At 59.3% G+C, this 11,560-nt stretch overlaps 1 pseudogene; it reads right to left on the reverse strand.

Annotated features, from left to right (window-relative positions):
• Nucleotides 1-6,471: 6,471 nt before the first annotated feature.
• LOC135277937 (lymphocyte antigen 6S-like) lies at nt 6,472-10,800 on the reverse strand (annotated as a pseudogene).
• Nucleotides 10,801-11,560: the final 760 nt, after the last annotated feature.

The raw sequence follows: 11,560 nt of genomic DNA on the forward strand, positions 1-11,560 counted from the left end.
CGGATGGAGTTGTTCTCAAGTTCCTTTGTCTGCCTAAAGTCTGCACCCACCAAAAAGAACAATTGTGTTTTCTTCCCCTAGCCCAAGAGGAAGAATGCCACCGGACCTGAACAGACCCTTTCACAAGATAATCGCGTCTGTCCCTCAGGCCCATTCCGATTGCAAAGAGAATTTAGATGTTAATCTCTGCTCCACTGCGCTCAGCGGAATTCCTCCTCTCCCCGCAGGCCTGTGTGGCCAGGATGGTCCCGAAGCATGTGAACTCTGCTGGGGGGTGAGGGATACTTTTCTGGGCTTGTCTCTCGTGTACACATTAATACACTTATGCGCCTTTTCTGCAGTTAATCTGCCTTTTCTGAGTTTTCATAAAAAGTCACAGATTAAAAAAGAAGTTTTCCCACTGGCCCTTACCTTCATATATTAAAAAAGATTCAGGCTGGGTGTGGTTGCTCAAGCCTGTAATGCCAGCACTTTGGGAGACCAAGGTGGGAGGATCACTTCAGATCAGGAGTTCGAGACCAGCCTGACCAACATGGTGAAACCCTGTCTCTACTAAAAATCAAAAATTAGCGTGACATCGTGGCACGTGACTGTAATCCCGGCTACTCGGGAGGCTGAGACACGTGAATTGCTGGAACCCGGGAGGCAGAGGTTGCAGTGAGGCGAGATTGCGCCATTGCACTCCAGCCTGGCGGACAGAACAAAATTTCGTATCAGAAAAAGATTCAACATTAGCGAATGAAGCATTCGTCACAGGAAGTCACAGAAAGAACAGCAAATGGAATTTAAAAGTGACAGCAGAAATTAATAACATAGAAATTATGTACACATTAGGTAGGACACACAAGTTAGTTACGTCTTTGGATAAACTAAAAACTTGGATAACTCTTTCTTTTCTTTTTGAGACAGGGTCTCGGTCTACTGCCGGGGCTGGAGTGCAGTGGTGCAATCTCAGCTGACTGCAACCTCTGCCTCTCAGGTTCAAGTGATTCCTGTGCCTCAGCCTCCCGAGTAGCTGGGATTACAGGTTCGCAAGACTGCGACTGGCTAATTTTTGTATTTTTTGTAGAGACGGGGTTTCACCATGTTGGCCAGGCTGGTCTCAAACCCCTGACCTCAGGTGATCACCTGCCTCGACCTCCCAAAGTGCTAGAATGACAGGTGTGAGCCACCGCACCCAGCCTTAAAAATGTGAATAACTCTTGTGAGAGACCAGTCAAGAAAAGAAGAAAAACAGCCATAAAGCAATGGGAAAACATCAGAATCAAAGAGGTGTCGCAGGGCGCAGTGACTCACGCCTGCACTCCGGGCACTTTGGGAAGGCAAAGCAGGTGGATCCCTTGAGCCCAAGCGAGGAAGAGCGAAGGGTGAAGGGCCACACACTTTTAAACCATTAGATCTCCTGAGAACTCGATCACTATCTCGGAACAGTGAAGGGGATCTCTGCCGGCCTGAGCCGCTCATCTCCCCCCAGGCCCCTCCTCCAATTCAACGTGAGATCTGGGCGGGGACGCACAGTCAAACCGGGTCAGCCCGTAACTTCTTTTTTTTTTTTTTTTTTTTTTTGAGACAGAGTTTCTCTCTTGTTCTCCAGGCTGGCCCAGCTACTCAGGAGGCTGAGGCAGGAGAATTGCCTGTAACTTCTTTCTCCCTCAAGCGTGTGAAATCGATCTGTGCCCTGACCACCTTGGGCACCTGCGCTCGGAACCCCCAGAGTCTCTCTCACAGGTCATAGTCCTCGCATTTGGCTCAGAATAAACCTCTTCAAATATTTTACAGAGTTTGGCTTTTTTTTTCCATCAACACACCCCATCCTGTGAAATGCAGAGGAAGCCAGATGAATGGCTCACACCCATCATCCCAACCCTTGGGGAGCCCAAGGTGGGAGGATCACCTGAGGCCAGGAGGTCAGGAGACCGGCTTGGCCGACGAAGCAAGACCTCATCTCCAAAAAAATAAGCAAATAAAAATAAATGCATAGTGGCTTCAGTTTTCTCTCCCAGGGCTTCCCGTTGTCACTCTTGTTAGTTTCTTCGGAGTCTCCTGAACAGTACTCAGGGTGTCAAGAGGTACAGTCGGGAAGGATGGGGCCTGGATGAGGGGTTAAGAGCATCCTCTGGGGGAGGCGTGAGGAGGCAGCAGAGGAGGGGAGGAGGGGCTGTGCTGTGGCCTTCGCACACGGAGACTCCTGGAGGTCGGGGAGGGGCAGGATGTCCAGACAGTGAGCGCCGCCCTGACTCCACCTAGGAGGGGCCCCAAGGCAGAACCGGCAGTTAGCCTGGCCAGCCCCGGCAACGATGAGACAGTAAGTTTGGGGTGATCAACAGGGAGCCCCAGCGGAGTCCAGGAGGAGAGAGAAGCTGGGTATTGACCCTGCCGGCCCCTCCTGCAGTCCCCAGCCCTCGCTCCTCTTGAGCAGCTCACCTGCCTCGGTGGCCCCTCTCCTCCTGCCCCCTCATTTCAGGCCTAGGTTAGGGGTGGCGGGGGTCCTGCCACTGCACTCAGAGTGGGGGTGCAGCACTCCCGTCTTGTTTCTGGGAAGCCCACCCGGGTAAGACAGTCCAGGGCTGGGCCCAGTAGCTCACACCTGTCATCTCAGCACTTTGGGAGGCCGAGGCAGGAGGATTGCTTGAGCCCCGGAGTTCCAGACCAGCCTGAGCAGCACAGAGAGACCCCACCTCTGCGTGAGGAGGGGGAGGGAGAAAGGCTCTTGGTAAACGCTCCTATTTTGTAAACTCTCTTCCTATTTAGTGATTGGGATGTTCCATCCGTTTCTGCCACCAGCTTGCTGGACACACTGCCTGTCCCCGACGCCTCTCAAAGGGTGAAAGGCTCAGTCACATCCCAGACCCCCTCCTCAGGCAGATGAACTGAGTCCCCGCCCCACAGCCTGCCTGGCCCCCGTGAGGGTGGTGTGCAGGCTGACCCTGGAAGACAAGCATTCAAACGGGCGGGCGGGCGGCCTTCTCCCTCGTGGTTGGGCTCCGGAGAGCGCTGCCACGGGCCATCAGCATCCGGGCTCTGGAAGCAGGGAGGGCAGAGGCTGGCCCAGCCTCAGGGAGACCCTGCAGAGACGTGGCCTCCAGCTCATCCTGCCCGGTTCCCCAGGGCGGGACTTCTTTTTTCCCCTTTAATCTCTCTAGCTACAGGCTCCGCTGCTTAATGAGCTCCAGACGTCTCGGGGATGCTGGGAGAGGGTTGGGATCCCTGCCAAGTACCAGGGACATAAGAACGCACCAGACGTGCACGAGCCAGAGCTGGAGGCCCCCGTTCCCTTTAAGCCAGTCACATGTCATTACAATGTGGGAGAGTCCCCACCAGAGAGGACAGTCCCAGGGCTGGCTAAGCGTGCGTGGTTTGAAGACGCAGAGGCGCACTGAGGCGCTTCTGGGCTGCCTGCCCGCAGGGGACTCCTCACAAGCCCGCCCCGGCCTCCCCACAGGGCCCGGCTCATCTTCCCCGCTCTGGGCCAGGTCTGCCGCCTGCTTGCCTTCTGTCCAATTGGATGCTCTTTCTTTGTGATGGATACAAAGTGGGAACAAATTCTTCTTCTGGTGACGCCCGAGCCCCAGGGGGCTGGGGGAGAAGCACACGCACCCCAGCCTTCAACCTGAGCTGGTCTGAGCTGCCCTGAGCTGCCCACAACACTTCCAAGCCCCGACCCCAGCAGCTGTGAGGTGAGACGGGGCGGGGCTGCCTGCGGGGAGGGGGCTGCCTGCGGGGAGGGGCTGCCTGTGAGGAGGGGGCTGCCTGCGGGGAGGGGACTGCCTGCGGGGAGGGGGCTGCCTGCGGGGAGGGGACTGCCTGCGGGGAGGGGGCTGCCTGCGGGGAGGGGGCTGCCTGCGGGGAGGGGGCTGCCTTCGGGGAGGGGCTGCCTGTGAGGAGGGGGCTGCCTGTGGGGAGGGGACTGCCTGCGGGGAGGGGACTGCCTGCGGGGAGGGGGCTGCCTGCGGGGAGGGGGCTGCCTTCGGGGAGGGGCTGCTTGTGAGGAGGGGGCTGCCTGTGGGGAGGGGACTGCCTGTGGGGAGGGGACTGCCTGCGGGGAGGGGGCTGCCTGCGGGGAGGGGGCTGCCTGCGGGGAGGGGGCTGCATGCGGGGAGGGGGCTGCCTTCGGGGAGGGGCTGCCTGTGAGGAGGGGGCTGCCTGTGGGGAGGGGGCTGCCTGCGGGGAGGGGCTGCCTGTGAGGAGGGGGCTGCCTGTGGGGAGGGGACTGCCTGCGGGGCAGGGGCTGCCTGCGGGGAGGGGGCTGCATGCGGGGAGGGGGCTGCCTTCGGGGAGGGGCTGCCTGTGAGGAGGGGGCTGCCTGTGGGGAGGGGACTGCCTGCGGGGCAGGGGCTGCCTGCGGGGAGGGGGCTGCATGCGGGGAGGGCCTTGGATCAGCAGATTTGGGGTGGTCGGGAATGGCCCTTGACCTCCTCAGGCACTCATGAGTTTTCTAGGTTGAGCAAATAAAAAGTCCAACATCCCCAGTTTAATCTGAATCTTATTTTTACCAATGTTTGGGAAATACTTATGCTAAAAATTGTTTGTTTGTTTGTTTTTTGAGACGGAGTTTCGCTCTTGTTACCCAGGCTGGAGTACAATGACGCAATCTCGGCTCACCGCAACCTCCGTCTCCTGGGTTCAAGCAATTCTCTTGCCTCAGCCTCCTGAGTAACTGGGACTACAGGCGTGCGCCACCATGCCCAGCTAATTTTAGTATTTTTAGTAGAGACGGGGTTTCATCATGTTGACCAGGATGGTCTTGATCTCTTGACCTCGTGATCCACCCGTCTCGGCCTCCCGAAGTGCTGGGATTATAGGCGTGAGCCACGGAGCCCAGCCGCTAAAAATTGTTTATCCGAAATTCAGATTTTACTGGGCATCTGACCCCATTGACCCTAATTAGCACACCACAGCGCGGAGCACAGGGCCAAGTCTGGAAGGCGGCTGTCACACCGTGTAGTTGGAGGGCATCTCAGATGGACACGTCTGACCAGTGTGGAAGGACAGGACCTAGTCATGAGGTGTGGCTCCTGGCGTGGCAGGGCAAAACCTCTGCTGGTCATCTGAGCCCAACCCTGACCCCAGGCTGAGACGGGTGTCCATCCAGGACGTCCTGAGTCTAGCCCTGACCCCAGGCTGAGAGGGGTGTCCACCCAGGACTTCCTGAGTCTAGCCCTGACCCCAGGCTGAGACGGGTGTCCACCCAGGACGTCCTGAGTCTAGCCCTGACCCCAGGCTGAGACGGGTGTCCACCCAGGACTTCCTGAGTCTAGCCCTGACCCCAGGCTGAGACGGGTGTCCACCCAGGACTTCCTGAGTCTAGCCCTGACCCCAGGCTGAGATGGGTGTCCACCCAGGACGTCCTGAGTCTAGCCCTGACCCCAGGCTGAGATGGGTGTCCACCCAGGACGTCCTGATTCTAGCCCTGACCCCAGGCAGGGACGGGCATCCATGCAGGGTGTTTTGAGGTCAGCAGAGCAGGGCACCCCCACCACTGAGGCAGGCCCCTTCTGGGTTGGCCCTCCCTGCCTCCAGGTGCCCCTGGCCCACCTCCCCAGCACGGTGCTCTCTGTTCAGAGTGCAATCCTGAAGGATCCCCTCTTCCACCATGAGGGTAGACCACTCTGCCCTCTGACACGAGGAATCATGGGAGCCCCAGCCCGGCACAGCAGTGGCAGGCCTGGCCCACACCACAGGGTGGCCGGTGGCTGCAGGAGCCCTGCCTCATTCGTGGTGACCATCCAGCGGCTCTCTGATAACCCTACTCAGATGTGTCCTGGAGCCACATGGCAAAGTTCTTCCGGAAGAGCCACGAGCCCAGCATTGTACAGGCTCTGGTCCCTGGCAGGGCACTCCCCGCGGCCAGGCGCTAGCAGGATGCTGAAGAGGCCTGGGTCAGAGCGGCAAGTGGTGGCCTCAGGAACGGCAAGGAAGAAGCTGAGTGTGACACCGACTGGGTGAGCAGAGGGTTGTTTTGCTTGACCTTGAGAGGGGTCCCCTCTCCCTGTGCGGGCGCCTAGCAGGGCCCCCTGGCACCCACGTTCCCTCCTTGCTTGGATTCAGGTGGCCCAAAGTGCTGAGGGATTGGCCTTGGCTCCTCGGCAAGTTAGTGACAAGCAGGGTGGAGCCAGGGACTCCCGCCCTGGCCTGCAGTCTCTCTAGGATCTAGGTCCCACGCAGCCAGCTGTGGGGCCCTGGCTCTGAGGCCCAGCTCTGAAAAAAGGTGGTGTTGCAGGGAGCCCGGGCTGGAGGGCCTGTGCCCCGGGGACAGGGAGTTTAAGCGGAGTTCCCACCGGGACTCCCGGTTGCCAGTGTCCCCTGACAGGGAAGCAACCCACCGCTGCCCTGCCGCAGCCTTCCCGATCTCAGGGCTGAAAAGCCACACCAGAATTCCTGCAACTCAGTGACCCAGCTGTCCAAAACTGAAAAGCCACTGACCCACAGGGACAGAGGGGAGGGTCGAGGGGGAGGGGGCAGGAAAGGACCTCACAGCAGGGCCCAGAGGAAGACCGACCCCAGGCTGGGCAGGAGCTGCACGCACAGGGCCCAGGGGCGGCTGGCTGCCGGGGGCCGCGGAATTGCAGAGGGCTGCCTTGCAGCAGGAGGTCTGGGAGTTCATGAAGATGCTTAGAAACTTCCACAAATGGAATCCAGTGTCGTTCTTCGGGTAGGAGGGAGGCAGAGCTTGTTCTCCTTTCTCACTTTACCTGCAAGAGAGCAGGGAGGGATGAGCATGACGCTGCCCTGGGGAGAGTTCCTCGCCCCAACCTCCGCTGCCTGACAGCCTGAACGTCGAAGCCACCAGGACTAAGGCCAGCGAAGCCCTTTCCCTTAGGGGACGCTGAGGCCACGCAGGGAACCAGGGGTGTGGCAGAAACGGCAGCAGGGAGTTCTTTCCAGAGGCAGCTCTCGTCCTGCCCGGCCCTGAGCCTCCTCGACGGGGGCTGGGTGGGTATGTGTAGTGGGGAGATCCCATAAGCGCCGAGGCAGGAGCAAAAGGCCTCAGCCTCTTTCTATATAAATAATGAAGAAGAAAGAAACTAGAAACATAACCGTAGTAGTTATTAGTTATTCAAGCGTGATCTTAGTTATTCATGTGTGATCTTAGTTATTCATGTGTGATCTTATTCATGTGTGATCTTATTCATAGGTGATCTTAGTTATTCATGTGTGATCTCAGTTATTCATGTGTGATCTTAGTTATTCATAGGTGATCTTAGTTATTCATGTGTGATCTTATTCATGTGTGATCTTATTCATAGGTGATCTCAGTTATTCATGTGTGATCTCAGTTATTCATGTGTGATCTTAGTTATTCATAGGTGATCTTAGTTATTCATGTGTGAGCTCAGTTATTCATGTGTGATCTTAGTTATTCATGTGTGATCTCAGTTATTCATGTGTGATCTCAGTTATTCATGTGTGATCTCAGTTATTCATGTGTGATCTTAGTTATTCATAGGTGATCTTAGTTATTCATGTGTGAGCTCAGTTATTCATGTGTGATCTTAGTTATTCATAGATGATCTTAATTCCTTTACTAACGCCTCTCAGGTCAGAAGTGTGAACCTGGGGTGACATTGTGAAATGAATGACACTAAGGCAAGCTGCTCTAAGCCCTCTGTCACGCCTGCATAAGGGCTGCCGGAGGGCGCCCCGGCTGTGCGGCAGCGCCAGCGCTGGGAAAGCCCCACTGTTTAGCCAGCTGGGAAGGAGACGTCCAAGATGGTTGAGACGTCTCCTTCCTGGGGAAGTTAGGAGAAAACTCCGCTTCTCCAAGCTCTTGTGGTAAGGCCTGACAGCTGTCAGGAGGCCCACAGACATCCGGGGCTTAACTGTCTCTGTGTGAGGCTGGGCTTCAGCGGTCACGGTCCAGGTCCACTCTCATGTTCTGCTTCTGCACCTGGCTCCTTTTTTCTTAGATAATCAGTAACAGTAACATAAATCTTAATGTTTTAGTTCTTTCTTGATAAGTATGGAAAAGGTGCTGATGCATTATGCTCCTTGCCTCACTTTGGGTGCCAGAAATTCCTGAGCCCCTACCTGAATGACACGTGATGTACTTGACCCTGTCACTGCCAGGCCCCATCCACCCTGCCCCCAGTCTCCAACCACCAAGGCCACACCCTACCTACCCTGTCCCCAGATTTGCAACTAAATAAAAGTGAGAGCATCCCATCCCGGCATTGGGGCCACTGCAGGTCTCCGCAATCTGGGTAGCCGTGGACCCCTGGGCCCAAACTCTCTTTTCTCTATCTCTGTGTCTTGTGTCTTTTATTTCTACAATTTCTTGTCTTCACACCAGTTGGAAGGGGCTCACAGAACCCTGTAGGGCTGGACCCTATAGGTGTGGAGGGAGCTAGGTGGGTGTGGAGGGGGCTGGGTGGGTGTGGAGGGGGCTGGGTGGGTGTGGAGGGGTCTGGGTGGGCTGTGGAGGAGCTGGGTGGCTGTGGGGGTGCTGGGTGGGTGTGGAGGGGGCTGAGTGGGTGGAGGGAGCTGGGTGGGTGTGGAGGGAGCTGGGTGGGTGTGGAGGGAGATAGGTGGGTGTGGAGGGGTCTGCGTGGGCTGTGGAGGAGCTGGGTGGCTGTGGGGAGCTGGGTGGGTGTGGAGGGGGCTGGGTGGCTGTGGAGGGGGCTGGGTGGGTATAGAGGCTGGGTGGCTGTGGGGGGAGCTGGGTGGGTGTGGAGACGGCTGGGTGGGTGGAGGGGGGCTGGTGGGTGTGGGGGGTACTGGGTGGCTGTGGAGGGAGCTGGGTGGCTGTGGGGGTAGCTAGGTGGGTGTGGAGGGGGCAGGGTGAGCTGTGGAGGGGTCTGGGTGGCTGTGGGGGGTCTGGGTGGATGTATGAGGAGCTGGGTGAGTATGGAGGGGGCTGGTGGGTGTGGGGGGTAGTGGATGGCCGTGGAGGGGGCTGGGTGGCTGTGGGGGGAGCTGGGTGGGTATGGAGAGGGCTGGGTGGGTAGAGGGGGGCTGGTGGGTGTGAGGGGTACTGGGTGGCTGTGGAGGGGGCTGGGTGGATGTATGGGGAGCTGGATGGGTATGGAGGGGGCTGGTGGGTGTGGGGGTAGTGGGTGGCTGTGGAGGGGGCTGGGTGGCTGTGGGGGGAGCTGGGTGGGTGTGGAGGGGGCTGGGTGGGCTGTGGAGGAGCTGGGTGGGGGGAGGGGGCTGGGTGTAGCTGGGTGCTGCTTTTGGGAAACAGCTGCAGGCTCCAGGCGGGCTTTTCCTGCCTCTCCTCACTGAAGAGTGTGGCCTGGGGACAGATGCGCTCCGGGAGCGGAGGGTGCAGTGGGCAGCAGCCCCTCCCCAGCCCTCCCACGCACTGGCTGATACGCCACCATTCTCGAGTCATTCCTTTAGCTTGGAGCTAGCTGTCCCCAGGCTCTCCCGGCAGGCGCAGTGACTCACTGACTGCTCACGGCCTGCCCTGTCCTTCATGGAGTTAGAGAGACCCATGGCATGAAGTGGGGACCACGGGCAGAGTTCACTGGGGTCCCTGGAGTAGCTACAGCAGCCGGTGAGGGGAGGAGCTGGGAGGTTGGCGTGGGCTCCGCGGCTGTGCACCAGGAGGGGCTGGGATGGCTTCCCAGTGATGAGGGCTCTTCGGGCGCCCTTGCTCTAGAACCTGGAGCATCCCCGGTCCCTACAGACCCCAAACCCTTAGGCTCCTCAGCCCTGCACCTCTTCCACCCTTCCCTGCACAGACCCTGCCTCCCACGCCCACCCCATCCCCACTTCCCACCTCAGGAGCCCCCAAAATGCTGAGGACTTGTAGGGGGACCTTGGTTCCCCCAAGCTGCTATGTCTCTAAGAAGTGCCCCTCCCTCCCCGGAACCTGCCGTCTGCCCCGAACCCTAGGACTCACTGCCAAAGATGTTCGCTTTCTGGGAGACGCAGACCCCGTCTGGGAAGAGGCACAAGGCCAGGCAGCAGGAGTCCCCTTCCAAGACCGCCCAGCACCCGTAGCAGCGCAGATCCTGAGCTGGGGGACAGGGCAAGCTGGGTGACCACAGCACATGCCAGGACACACACCCACACCCTGGTGAGCACCCTATGCCCACAGGGGCACCCCAGTCTCACCACCACCTCATCCCACACCTGCCACCTGGACCCACCCTTTGCAACAGCCCCACACACCTGCATGCCACCCATGTCTGCCACCCTCCAGCATGACCTCCCGGTCCAATTGGCACCAGTGGCCACTGCCCAGAGCCAAAGTGCCCAGGACCCAGTGTGGCCTCGGACGTGAGCGCAGCTGGCACGTGTGGTAACAAGCACAGAGCAGGCACCAAACACGCACATCAGCCACCTCCGCCACCGGAGCACCGAGGCCCACCACCCCAGCAGGCACGCCACCCCAGCACACCCACCACCCCAGCAGGCACGCCACCCCAGCACGCCCACCGCCACAGCAGGCACGCCACCCCAGCACGCCCGCCACCCCAGTAGGCACGCCACCCCAGCACACCCACCGCCACAGCAGGCATGCCACTCCAGCACGCCAGCCACCACAGCAGGCACGCCACCCCAGCACACCCACCGCCCCAGCAGGCACGCCACCCCAGCACGCCCGCCGCCCCAGCAGGCACGCCACCCTAGCACGCCCACCGCCACAGCAGGCACGCCACCCCAGCACGCCCACCGCCCCAGCAGGCACGCCACCCCAGCACACCCACCGCAATGAGCCCCGGCTCTTGGGGCAGCAGAAGTGCTCTGGAAGGAACTCCCCAAAAGATCCCTCTGCCTCTCACCTCTCTCTGCGCTCAGCATGGCCACCAGCAGGACCAGGGACAAGGTCTTCATGGCGTGGAGACTGCTCATTCTAGGGTACTGGTGCGCAGACAAACCCCTGCGAGTCGGAGCCGCCCCCCGCCACCTCACCCTCCAGGGCTGCGTGAGTCCTGCGCAGCAGCAAAGCCAGAACAGCCAGTTCCCCACCGCACCCAGTCCTCACACGGCCACCGAAAGGAGAACTGTCTGCCTCACCCCCCCATCCTCGCCCTGAATTCTCACCCAGAGCCCCACACCCGCACCACACCTCCTCTCCTTAGCGCCCCCACCCAGCACCCTCCCAGGCCTGGCCCACCTGGCCTCACCTTCAGCCACTTGCCCTGCAGGCCTGCCAGAGAGTGGAAGGTGGGACGTGGAAGCACCCTGCCCTCAGGGGCTTGTTCATTGGCCCACAACAAGGGTGGGTGCCTGAATTTCCATTTCATAGGAACTTTCTTTCTCCACCCCTCGCCACCCCCCCACAACCCCCCCAAAGGACTCTCACCCTGTAACCCAAGCTGGAGTGCAGCGGCAGGATCTTGGCTCACTGCAACCTCTGCCTCCCAGGTTCAAGCGATTCTCCTGCCTCAGCCTCCCGAGTAGCTGGGACTACAGGCACCCACAACCATGCCCAGCTAATTTTTATATTTTATTAGAGATGGGGTTTCACCACGTTGGCCAAGCTGGTCTCAAACTCCTGACCTCAAGTGATCCACCCACCTCGGACTCCCAAAGTGCTGGGATTACAGGCGTGAGCCACGGCCCCCAGCCCAATTCACTCTTTGCACTAGAATTGACGGTGGGCAGGCCT

Source organism: Aotus nancymaae, unplaced genomic scaffold (genome assembly GCF_030222135.1).
Source record: "Aotus nancymaae isolate 86718 unplaced genomic scaffold, 86718_ANA_hifiasm-v0.15.2.pri h1tg000036l, whole genome shotgun sequence".
NCBI classification, from domain to species: domain Eukaryota; kingdom Metazoa; phylum Chordata; class Mammalia; order Primates; family Aotidae; genus Aotus; species Aotus nancymaae.